The sequence below is a fragment of the Callithrix jacchus genome, chromosome 20 (assembly GCF_049354715.1).
Source record: "Callithrix jacchus isolate 240 chromosome 20, calJac240_pri, whole genome shotgun sequence".
Taxonomy (NCBI): domain Eukaryota; kingdom Metazoa; phylum Chordata; class Mammalia; order Primates; family Cebidae; genus Callithrix; species Callithrix jacchus.
In genome coordinates, this window is record NC_133521.1 from 4,723,426 (window position 1) to 4,736,799 (window position 13,374).

A 13,374-nucleotide genomic window follows, 5' to 3' on the forward strand; every position below is an offset into this window, starting at 1 on the left:
GGCCAGAGTTGGGTAGGTCGGGGAGGGGGGCTGTGGCTGGGCCAACGGCCCCTCCCGCCCCGGGTTTCGGCACCACTTCTCCGACCTACCCTCTGTGGGAAGACTGGGCTCGTTCGGAAAAAACCGGACCGCAGGCAAGAAGAAAGTTCTTAAGTTCAGGCTTTATTGAGAGAAAAGAGCCTCCGGGCGTGCCAGCCGGGATGAAAAGGAAAAATGGCTGCGCCGCTCAGAAGGGCAGGGTTGTTTTATAGGAAGCTGAAGGGCTGAAGGAGTGGAAAAGTTGGGGGCTGAGGTGGTGGGCAACTGTTGGTCAGTTTGAACCGCTAGGCGGGAAGCCGGGCGGCGGGAAGCCGGGGAGAGCTGATGAGGCAGAAACCGGGCGGCGGGAAACTGGGGAGTGCTGATGAGGCAGAAGCAGCAGGAGGGGAGCTGGGGAGTGCTGATAAGGCAGAAGCGGCGGGAGGTGGCTGCGGTGGCGGGAAGGCCAGGGCGGTATGTAAAGATAGGAGAGCCTCTTTGTGGGGGGAGGGAAAGAGAGAGAGAGAGAGCTTTCACGGTAGAGGCAGAGTTTTCCAAACAAGGCCCACTTAGAGGGCTCTAGTGAATCTGGGATGACACTGCTCTTAAGGGAAGGGCTCGGGGAGGCCCAGAGCTGGATTGTACTGGGAGGGGCTCTTCTAGGGAGCCCGGAGAATCAGAACTGTGATTAAGAGGAGTAAAGCCTGGAGAAGGAGAGGGAGAAAGGAGTGGGAGTGAGACTGGTGGCAAGGAGAGGTAAAGCCACCAGGGGAGGGGGCTGAGGCGGGGGTCCCGCAACTCTGAGCTCATGGGCCAAGCCCCCGCCAGCACTGCCCCTCATCTCTGCTTCTCTCTCCTTTCTTTGGCCCCATGCTGCTTGTTACACCTGCCTCAGTTAGGACTTGTGTTTTTGTGGCCCATCCCTGGGAACCATCACCAATCAATCAACAAAAATTTGCTGCCCCCTTCTTAATTGCTCAGTGCTTAGAAGGAAGCTTTTTTGACAACTCAGCATGATAAGCACAGCGTGTAATTATCAGTTTCCCGGGAGCAGCTCTTGTTTCACACAGAGCATCTTCTTAGTTCCCTTTCATCTCTTTCACTGGCCTGGGACATTCTTGTGACAAACCTGGATGTGTCAGCTTCACGTTCAAGGTGAACTTGATGAGTGAGCATGGGGCCTTTCAGGCCTGTGTCGGCTGGGTCCCTGGACATTGGATCGGATCTGGGTGGGAGAGTGCTTGCCCAGAGCAGCAGAAGCCCACACAATCCAAAGTGCAAGATGCTCACCCGGGTGTCTCTGGTCCTGCACAGACAACACGATCCACTTTGAAGTCATCATTGGTTCTTCAAACTACCTGCTATTCACGGAGCCCTTCTCTGAGCACTAGCCTGGGTTCAGGGCCTTGCCACATGCTTCTGTAGGCCCTTCCTATTCCTATCAGTCATCAGACTTTCACTTCATTTTATTTATTATTATTTCTTTCCTTACTTTTAGTGATGGAGTCTCACTCTGTTGCCCAGGTTGGAGTGTAGTGCTGCAATCATGGCTTATGGCAAACTCAAACTCCTGGGTTCAAGTGATCCTTCTACCTCAGCTTCCTGAAGTGCTGGGATTACAGACTTGAGTCACCACGCCCAGCCTCATAGTATTCTAATTGCTTGTTTAACATCAACCTTCTCTAAGAGCACCTAAGTTCATGTGGACATGGACCAGGTCTACCTTGTTCAACATGGACTCTCTGTGCCTGGCAGTTGGAAATGCGCCGGCAATATTTGTGGAATGAATGACAGAATAAAAGTTCAAGCCACAGTTGAAGAGAGAAGCCAGAAATCCATTCAGAAGAGAAGCAGCCTCACATACAGTCCCACAGCCATAGCCAGAGAGAAAATGAGGGACAGCAAGCCACGGTCATGTGCAGACGGAGATAACACCAGGCAACCACGGTTTAGGCCACAAACTATGGGCAAGGGAGAGTGCTAGGATGTGGTCACACAGAGAACAGACCTCATGGTGAGCTGGGCAGCCTGGAGACACAACTCATACTGATCACCAGCCAGGTGTGGCTGAGTCCAGGAGACTGAGGCAGCAGTGAGCTATCAGTGAGCTATAATCATGCCATTGTACTCCAGCCTGGATGGGAGAGTGAGATCCACCTCTAAAAAATAAAAATAAGAAAAATAAAAAACCCAAAAATCTGAGTTGCATTAGGCTGTTTTTATTTTTCATTATTTTCAAGTCAGTGAGTCTTGACTAATACAAAGGCTTTGTTTTAAAGGCAGCAAGGTGATCATAGTTTTGTCTGTTCAGTCCTGAATGAGAAAGCACATTATCCCTAAGGGCACAGTGACCAAGATCAAGGGAGCCCCAGTATTGTGAAGCACGGGCTCATTGATTTCTTCTTCAGGGCTCTCTGCAGCCGCATTCCCTCTGCTGTAGGATTCATTCCATTAAGTGGACTCAGTCTCTCAATTCATTGGAGTTATTTGAAGAAACTGCGGTCCTTTCATCTCTTCTGGTTTCCTTGGAGCTTGTTCTATTCCCTTTCATCTCTGACTCATTACGATGGAAAGGTGTAATGGCGTGAGATTCTGGAGTCTGGATGTGTATGAAAGTACACAGGTGATTCTGAGCAACCTCAACAATCATCTGTGTGCTACTTCCTTTAGCATCACTGGCTGCTTCTCCTTCTTTTTAAAAATACACCTGGGTGAGAGGGACACCCCAAGCTCAGACAGTCTGCTAGAGGTGAGGGAAAGGGGCTGGTTAAGTCAGAGGCACAATGGATTTCTTCTTCCTTTCTTTCAGCAAAACCTTTGTTTTAGCCCGCAGTTCCCAATTTGTTGTGCACCTGAGGAATCCCCTCCGCAATCTGAGTCTTACTTTTGTTCAGAAGTCCACCTGCCTCCTCCTCAGCTGGTCCCTCTCCTCCCTGCTCGACTCCCTGGCCAGTCAATCCAGTATTTGTTGTTTCTCACGTGCCCTTTTATTTCTTTGAGTCCCCAACGGATGATACATTAGTTGGCAACAGTGCATCCCTAGGTTTCCTTTAGGAACATCCCAGAAGGCCAGACAGTGATTCAGAGCTTTAATCCCAGCTGCTCCAGAGGCTGAGGTGGGAGGATCTCTGAAGCCCAGGAGTTGGAGGTTGCAGTGAGCTATGATCGCGCCACTGCACTGCACTCCAGCCTGGGCAACAGAGTGGGACTCTGTCTCCAAAACAAACAAACAAACAAACACAGTATAGAAAAATAGGGAATGAGGGGCTCAGAGCAGTTTCATGGATGTTGAGGCATGTAAAGAGTTTTATCATCAATATAAGGAAACTGAACTGGAAGACACTTACGCTGCTGTATGTACTTCCAGGATAAAAAGACTGAGAGCTGTGACCCACTTTGGGTTTTGTTTTCACACAATGCATAAGAAGAAATAACATATGATGTTTTTCTATTCTCTAGTTTATCTTTGCCCTAATTTTTATTATTTATAATATTATTTGATAAAATTTATATTTTCTTCCTTCTGCTAACTGTGGGTTTAGCTTGTTCTCTCCCCAGTTTGTTTGGATGTGAAGTTAGATAGCTGATGCAAGATCCATTTTTTTTAAAAAAATTGTTTTTTAATTTTTGGAGAGGATCTTGCTTTGTCGTCCAGGCTGGAGTACAGTGGCGCAATTTTGGCCCACTGCAACCTCTGCCTCCTGAGTTCAAGCAATTCACATGCTTCAGCCTCCTGAGTAGCTGGAATTACAGGTATGCACCACCACACCCAGCTAATTTTTCTATTTTTAGTAGAGACAGGGTTTCACCATGTTAGCCAGGCTGGTCTCGAACTCCTGGTCTCAAGTGATCCACCTGCCTTGACCTCCCAAAGTACCAGGATCACAAGTGTGAGCCTCTGTGCCTGGCCTAGATATCTTTATTTTTAAAATTTATTTTAAAAATGTTTTTTTATTTTTAAAATGTGTTTACTACTATAAACCTCCCTCTGAGCACTGCCCTTTTCATGTAAGTTTGGTGATGTTGTGCTTTCTTTTTTTTTTTAATTATACTTTAAGTTCTGGGGTACACATGCGCAGATCATGCAGGATTGTTACATAAGTATACACATGCCATGGTGGTTTGCTGCATCCACCCCTCCATCATCTACATTAGGTATTTCTCCTAATGTTATCCCTCCCCAACCCCCTCACCCCCGCTATCCCTCACACCCCAACAAGCCCCAGTGTGTGATGTTCTCCTCCCTATGTCCATGTGTTCTCATTGTTCAAACACCCACCTGTGAGTGAGAACATGTAGTGTTTAGTTTTCTGTTTTGTGTCAATTTGCTGAGAATGATAGTTTCCAGCTTCATCCCTGTCTCTGCAAAGGACATGAACTCATCCTTTTTTATGGCTGCATAGTATTCTATAGTGTATATGTGCCACATATATATCCTTTATCCAGTCTATCATTGATGGGCATTTGGGTTAGCTCCAAGTCTTTCCTATTGTAAACAGTGCCACAATGAACATATGTGTGCATGTGTCTTTATAATAGAATGATTTATAATCCTTTCATTATATACCCAGTAATGGGATTGCTGGGTCAAATGGAATTTCTATTTCTAAATCCTTGAGGAATTGCCACACTGTCTTCCACAATGGTTGAACTAATTTACACTCCCACCAACAGTGTAAAAGCAGGATGTTGTGTTTTCATTTGCAGTTTCCATTTCAAGATATTTTCCAATGTCGCTTGTGATTTCTTCTTTGACCCACTGGTTAAGAGTGTTAATTTCCACATATCTGTGCATTTTCAGGGTATCCTTCTAGTTTCATACCATTTGGTTTAGAAAAGCTATTTTGTATGATTTTAAACTTCTTATAATTGTAAATACTTGTTCTAACATGTGTTCTAGCCTGGAGCACATCCCATGTGCCCTTGAGAGGAACATGTATCCTGCTGTCGGTGGTGACAAAGACTCCTTAACTAAACATCCGTCTGATTCCTCCAGCCTTCTAGACCTCAACCTTGGAGTTGGTCCTTGTCAGGCCTCCATCAGTCAGTTGTAGCAGAAATCTTCATAAGTCAATGTGGAGGACCCTCATCCCCACCCTCAGTATCTGATCACCCTCAATATTGGCTCAAATTCTTCGCCCACCCCCCACCCTAGGTGACACCTGCCCACTCTAACCTGCCTGTTACATCCAATGGGGGAGAATTCTGTTACATCCGATGGGGGAGAATCCTGTTACATCCGATGAACCAGAATCCCTCTGCACCCCTCTTTGTAATTTTTTACCTGCTCCTGGCTATGGTTCCTACTTTTCCATGCTGTATTCAGAAGTGAGTCCAGTTCCACACTGAGGGCTCTTTCCCCAATTGCAACAGCTCCTGAACAAAATCTGTCTTTACTGCTTTAACTACTGTCAGGCGTGTTTTTTTTTTTTAAATTGGGAAGAGGATGGTTTTGAATATTCACACAGACACATATAACTGTGCCAGTGCCCACACAGGTTCTTTTTGGGCTAATCTGTCAGCATTTGCAGATAAAAATGGTACTACCTAACTTTACCACGAACTAGTTAACCCGTCACATCTGAACAAAAAGTCAATGGCGACTTGCAGCCAATGCTCTGCTGGGTCTTTCTAGAGCTCCAGGGGGTCGGCAGGAGCTGTGTGCCCCAGCAAGATATGAGATCAAACTGAAGCTCTTGATGGTATTTCTCCCACATTGCTGAAATGACCTTCTGGAAGAACAAGAGGCTCATTGATTGCTTCTTGATTCGACAGAAAATAAGCCATTTAAAAAATATTTCAGGACAAAGAATTTAAACAGACATCCCTCGAAAGAAGACATACAAATGCAACACGTATATGAAAAATTGCTCAAAATAATGAATCATCAGAGAAACACAAATTAAAAGCACAATGAGATATCACTTCACACCTGTTAGGCCATTCAAGGATGCACACTGTGGTCAGGAATGTAAATTAGTACAGTGATTATGGAAAACAACATGGAGCTTTCTTCAAAAATGAAGAGTGGATCTACTATGTGATCCAGCAATCCCACCCTGAGTATTATCCAGAGGAAATGAAATCAGTATGTTGAAGAGATATCTGCACTCCCACGTGTACTGCACAGCACTATTCACAATAGCCAAGATACAGAATCTACCTACAGGCCATCCGTGTGAGGAAGGATGAAGAAAATGTGGGGGGTGTGTGTGTGTGTGTGTATACATACCCCATGGGATAATAGTATCCAGTTACATATAATAAGATACTACTGAGCATTAAAAAAAGAAGAAAATTGGCAAGGCACCCTGATGGCTCATGCCTGTAATTCCAACACGTTGGGAGGCCAGGGTGGGCAGGTCACCTGAGGTCAGGAGTTTGGAACCAGCCTGGGCAACATGATGAAACCGTGTCTCTACAAAAAATGCAAAAATTAGCTGGGCCTGGTGGTATGTGCCTATAATCTTAGCTACTTGGAAGGCTACTGTGGGAGAATCACTTGAGCCTGGGAGATCAAGGTTGCAGTGAGCTGTGATAGTGCCATTGCACTCCTGCCTGAGCAACAGAGCAAGATCCCGTCTCAAAAAAAAAAAAAGGTTAAATTGGTTTAAGAGAAACAAAGGGGGAGGGGTGAAAAAAGAGAAAAAAAGAGAAAAAAAAACACAGGAAAAGAAACCATTAACAGGCATATTTTAAAAAGAACTTAAGTAGGATTTCTGGAAATAAACATATGATCATTCACATTAAGTACTCATTGGGCAGTTAAACAGAAGATGAGATGTGGCTAACAGAAAATGTACCACAATGAAAATATGAAGACATGGAAATGTCGAAAGTTAAGAAACATGAAAGACACAATTTTCCAGAATTGGTAAGATACTTATCTTTAGATTGAAGAAGTATATGGAATCACAAGAAAAATATAAAAATAAATACATATGTAAACATATTGTAGTGAAATGGCAAAACAATATTGTGGAATCACTTAAGTGGAAAAGATCAATTAAAGATACAGGAACTTAGCTTTACAAAAGAAGTTAAGACAATCATGAAATAAGCACTGATGGAAAGAAACTGGCAATGCAGGCTTTCATACCCAGATAAACTATCATACAAGGAAGAGGAAACAGGGATTTTCAGAAAAGCAAAAACTGAACAGATCACCTGGCAATATCAATAAATAATTTTTAAAGGAAGGCAGAAGGAAACTGATCCCAGATGTAGGGTCTAGAATGCAATAAAGTATAAAGAGAAAATGAAGTGATAAGCATAGAGAAAAATCAATGTACTTAATATAAAAACAAAAACATTGGGATGGGATTCAGCTCTGTCTGCTCAATGCCATTGCGCAGAGAAGCACCCTAATGCATAAGCTTTTGAATGCTGTAAAATATAGTAGCTTAAATTAAATGCCACTTTTTTAGAGGTGAATTAACAGACAGTCTGATGAAATTCAAAAGCTTTTTGATGTACAAAACTTGATAAATGGAACTATTCCATCAATACACAAAGGTATAACAATGTATCTAGATGGATAATGTAACTTCTGCACAGGTCTCTGCTTAGTAAATATATCACTGTATACCGATCAGAATTTCGCTCCAATAAAGGAACATAAAGATTAAAATAAATTGGCCATTTTGGGGAGATATAAAAAACAAGTGACTAAAATGCTGAATGAAAAGAACATAAGATGGCAGTGGGGTGAATAAGCTCAGGCGTCATATGGCTCTTGTTCAGAAAAAGGGTAGAAATAGTAATTGTAGATTTGATGCATGCGTGAGAAACTCTGAAGATCAGCCACAAGTGTTAGAGAAACAGCATTTAACTTCCAACTAATACCCAAATGGGAACAGTCACCACCACGGTCAGGATCTCTGGGGGAAAGTGAAGCCGGGAGGGGACCACAGTGGGGTGTAACTGTATTTAGAGACATCACTTCTTTAGCAGGCTCCAGGTATGTTGGTGCTCGATGTTCTCCATGCCCTTTCATAGGTTTGAAATATTTCTTCAAAGTAGAATTCAGCAGTCTTTAGTTTAGTTTTGTTTTCTATAGCAGTGGTTCTCAATTGCGGTTGACTTTGCCCCTTCTATCCCTGCATCGGCTCCTCAGAGGAGACACTGGCCATATCTGGGGACAGTTTCCTCATCACAGCTGGGATGGTACTGCTGGCATCTAGTGGGGAGAGGCCAGGGATACTCCTGCACCTTGTAGTGCACAGGCTAGCCCTCCCACTGTGAGGAGTTACCCAGTCCAAAACATCAACAGTGCTGAGCTTAGGAAACCCTAACCTTTAGGATAAGAATATGCATTTTTTTCTTTTTTTGAGACGGAGTCTTGTGCTGTCATCAGGCTGCAGTGCAATGGCGTGATCTTGGCTCACTGCAACTTCCACCTCCCGGGTTCAAGCAATTCTCCTGCCTCAAAGCCTCCTGAGTAGCTGGGACTACAGGCACATGCCACTATGCCCAGATAATTTTTGTATTTTTTATTAGTGACGGGGTTTTACCATGTTGGCCAGGATGGTTTTGATCTCTTGACCTCGTGATCTGCCCGCCTTGGCCTCCCAAAATGCTGGGATTACAGGTGTGAGCCACCATGACCAGCTATGTTTTTTTCTCCTCTGCTATTTAAAAATAAATGAAAAAGACTGGGCGCGGTGGCTCACACCTATAATCCCAGCATTTTGGGAGGCCAAGGCGGGCAGATCAAGAGTTTGAGACCAGCCTGGCCAACATAGTGAAACCCTGTCTCTACTGAAAATACAAAAAATTAGCTGGCCATGGTGGTGGCAGATGCCTTGGGAGGCATCTTGGGATGCCTCTTGGGAGGCTCCTTGGGAGGCTGAGGCAGGAAAATCTAGATGCAGAGTTTGCAGTGAACCAAGATCGTGCCATTGCACTCCAGCCAGGGTGACAGAGCCAGACTCTGTCTCAAAAAAAAAGAAAGAAAGAAAATGAAAAGAAATGAAAAAGCAGAAATGATATCACACGGGGACTTTGTTTGCAGTACTTTTCATGTATATAATTATTTTCAGGAAGTAAAAAGCTTGATAAAGTCATCAGGAAAATCTCCAACTTCATAAATGGGCAGTGTAATATTTTAAAGTGTTAAAAATTAATCTTTGGTTGATTGCTAAAGTGGCATGAACATAGCCACAACTGTGGTGGGGTGCTCTTGACTGGTGCTTCTTTATAAGATGAAGTATCCAAGAAACAGTTACTTCCTGTCAGTTTCTCCATCTTTAAGAAAGGGACAAAAAGGTAACTGATAAAGAAGCGGTTTCTGTTTTCTTGCTAGTGGAACATTAGTATTCGACAGCAGTACTGTACTAAATTCTGGGGCTGCTACTGAAATGTCATTAAATTTCAACTTTACACATCTGGCATGCTGCCTAAATGCAGCTCAGTGTGTTAAAGTGTAGATTACAGTCCAACAAATCAGTGCTCTCGAATTGTGGGTTTATGTAAACCTGCAATTAAAAACAGTGTGCAATCACTTTCTTTGCCTACCTGATGAGGGGAAGAGAAGCAAGCTGTTTCTTTCAGGGTGAAGAGGTGAGAATGCCAGCTTAAAATAGGAGCATTCCTTGGCACATGCTTTAAGAAGTGGCTTTTGATAAAGGCAGTTTCTGGCTGGGCACAGTGGCTCATGCCTGTAATTCCAGCACTTTGGGAGGCTGAGGCAGGTAGATCACCTGATGTCAGGAGCTTGAGACCAGCCTGGGCAACATGATGAAACGCTGTCTCTACTAAACATGCAAAAATTAGCTGGGTGTCGGGGTCCACACCTGTAATTCCAGCTACTTGGAAGGCTGAGGCACAAGAATCACTTGAACTTGGGAGGTGGAGATTATCGTGAACTGAGATTGCACCACTGCACTCCAGCCTGGGTGACAGAGGGAGACTCCATCTCAAACAACAACAACATAAAAAAAAATTCTGTGAGCATTTGTGGGTACTGGGGAAAAGCCAAGAAAGAAGGCAGTAGCCACGTGCGGTGGCTCATGCCTGTGATCACAGCACTTTGGGAGGCTGAGGTCAGGGGTTTGAGATCAGCCTGGCCAACATGACAAAACCCCACCTCTGATAAAAATACAAAAATTAGCTGGGCATGGTGGCAGGCACCTGAAATTCCAGCTACTTGGAGAATGAGGCAGGAGAATTGTTTGAATCTGGGAGGTGGAGATTGCAGTAGCCGAGATGGCACCACTGCACTCCAGGCTGGGTGATGGAGTGAGACTCTGCCTGAAAAAAATAAGAAAAAGAAGAGGCAGTGACAGCAGGACAGGAACAGCAAATGGAGTGTGGGGTGTGGTTATTTTTAAATGATGGTGAGAACACCACAGAGCTCCTGCGGAAAGGCAGGTCCTTCTCCCCCCTCTGCAGAAGAACAGCTCAGAGAGGTCCTTCTAGAAGCAGAGACTGCCATCTAGCAATTAAAAATGGCTGGATGGGGAGCAACAGAGGCTCATTTGGTGGCTCTCTTGTAGAGATCAGAGTACAGGGAGGTGCTTCCAAAGTAACAGGCACCATCCTATTTCTAGTGGCAAAGATCTGACAGATTCATATTAGAAAAGGACTTAGGTGGCTGTCAGCCAGCTATTGAAAACAATTCAGAAAGAAAAACTTCCTGATTTGGTCTTTTAATCATTTTGGCCAAAGTAAAAAAGAGTATTTTCTTCCAGAAACTCTTATTTATGTATATATTTTTATCATAATAGAAAAATCTCCATATACAACTGCTTTGGCTATACTTCTCATCTTGGGGGCAGAATGGGTTCTGGACACAAAAGGCTTTTCTTTCTTTTCTCAGTGACACACCGGCCTCCTTTTTGTTGTGTTGTTTTGTAAATCAGTTGTCCCAAGAATCTTCTCAATGATAGAGTTGTAAATTAACCATGCCATCCAGTGTTAATATTATATGATTGGAAATACGAAAGAATATAGAATCAGAATAAGAATTTTATCCTTTATTCATTTTTAGATAATTTCATCTTACTCAAAGGAGATTTGGTAAGTGACTTAAAAGGAACAGTATTGAAGAGTTTAATTGTAATCTGATTTACATTTCAAATACAGAATCATCAAATTTCAGTATCTTTTGCTGTCCTTGAGAGATAAAATGTGTTTGATTAAGTGTTTTAAGATAAGACTAAGCTGACAGGTGCTCATGCTGGAGGAAGAACAGTTCTCCTTAATTCAGTTCCTCAGATGGTGCCAGAATCATTAAGATGCTGAAATTCGCATTATCAGTTTTCTGCAAACATATAACACCATGTTAGATCTTCCTCAACTAGTTTTACACTAGGGATACTGGAGAGATATGCCATTGTCTTGTTTTTTAGTTTTGTATTAGTTATCTGTAACTGCATTAAAAATTATCCCCAAATTGAGCACTTAAACAACCATTATCTTGGTTTGTCCCTCACAAGGCTGCAATCAAGGTGTTGGCTGCAGTCACCTCAGAGTTCCACTGGGGTGGATCCTCTTCCAAACTCAAGTACTGTTGGCAGGATTCAGTTGGAATGAGGGCCTCAGTCCCATGTTAGCTGTTGGCTGGAAATCTCTGCTTCTTGTCACATGGGCCTTTCCAAAGAGCACCTCACCTTCCAAGCAGGAAAGCACAAAAAGAAGAGTGGACAAGGAGACAGAAGCCAGAGCCTTTCTGCCACCAAACCTCAGGAGAGCTCTCTCCCTTCCGCCATGTTCTACTCTTTAGAAGCAGGTCACTAAGTCCAGCTCATACAAGAGGTTATACAAGAGTGCACACCAGCGGGCAGACATCACTGGGAACCATCTCAGAAGCTGCCTTACCACTAGCTTTGTTGTTTCAGATGAAAAGCTCATGACTGAGGAAGTAAGACTGCCTGCACACGATGCATCTGAAAGGCACAGGGCTACATATCAGCACGAGCTGCACATTTACTATCTGTTCCTTATGCTCATTCTCAGAGCAAAATTTTCTTATGAGGTATATACACAACAGTGATAAAATAACTGAAGGGCACAGAAAGAACTCCCCTACCATTAACATGATTATTTTTTGGTTCAAAATTTGTGAATGCTTCTTTGAAACACCACTTAGTAGGACCAATATTATCAATGGAAGAATAAAACAAGATTTGAAAGGCATGGTTGAATACCTAGATTTCTGATAAAAATTCCCTTTAGCAATCAACAACTACTCAAAATGTTTGAACACTTTGCAGCTCTTTGGGAAGCCAAGGGAGGAGGATTGCTTGAGCCCAGGAGTTTGAGACCTCATCTCTAAAAACAAAACCAAAAAAAAACCCCCAAAATAATCAGATGGGCCAGGAGCAGTGGCTCACACCTGTTATTCCAGTATTTGGGAGGCCTAGGTAGGCAGACTGCTGGAGCTCAGGAGTTCCAGACCAGCCTGGCAACATGGCAAAACCGTCTCTACAAAAACAATTTAAAACAATTAGTCAGGCATGGTGGTGCATGCCTGAAGTCCCAGCTACCTGGCAGGCTAAGGTGGGAAGATCTCCTGAGCCCAGACGGTCAAGGCTGCAGTGAGCCAAGATTGTGCCACCGCACTCCAGCCTGGCTGACAAAGCAAGACTCTGCCTCAAAAGGAAAAAAACGTTTCAATGAAATATGTACTGGTGGCTGGGCGCAGTGGCTCACCCCTGTAATCCCGGCACTTTGGGAGGCCAAGGAGGGCGGATCACCTGAGGTTGGGAGTTTGAGACCAGCCTGACCAACATTATGGAGTATGACAAAGCTTGGGTAAGAGGACTTTTAAATAAGACCTAGTTTTCGATCCTCAGTAACACAAAGTAAAATTGCTCTGTAACTATTTACAGAAACAGACCTGAGAGAACTTTCTTCCTTGGTGCCCTGACCTGTGCCTGATGCTTGTGAAACTCACAGGAGTTTCCGCCTTCTTCTGCTCCCCACTTCGCGTTCATCTGTGTTGAGGTCTATTCATCCACGTTTCCAGGATGGTGGAAACTGTGTACCCTGTGCTATGGCTGGTGCACTGTGTACCCTGAAAGGACAGCTTGGCTCTGCAGCCTGCTCTATGCCATTCCTCATTGCTTCTTCTTCAGTGACCAAATGCAGCAGACTGGATCCTGCAGGCAACCTGGGACAAAATGTATTTTTTTCTTTAGTTCAGCTTCATTTGAAGATTAATTAATTTGAAAACATAAAATGGTTCCAAATATAAAAAAATAAGGTTGCACTTATTATCATAACTATGATCATTTTATTTTGGAAGCTACTAGATAGGAAATACCAACTTTTGCCCTGAAAAAAATACAGATTCTGTGGGCACAAGTGATCTCAATTCTTTGCCACTTCTAGACTTTAGAAATTGAGGCAAGC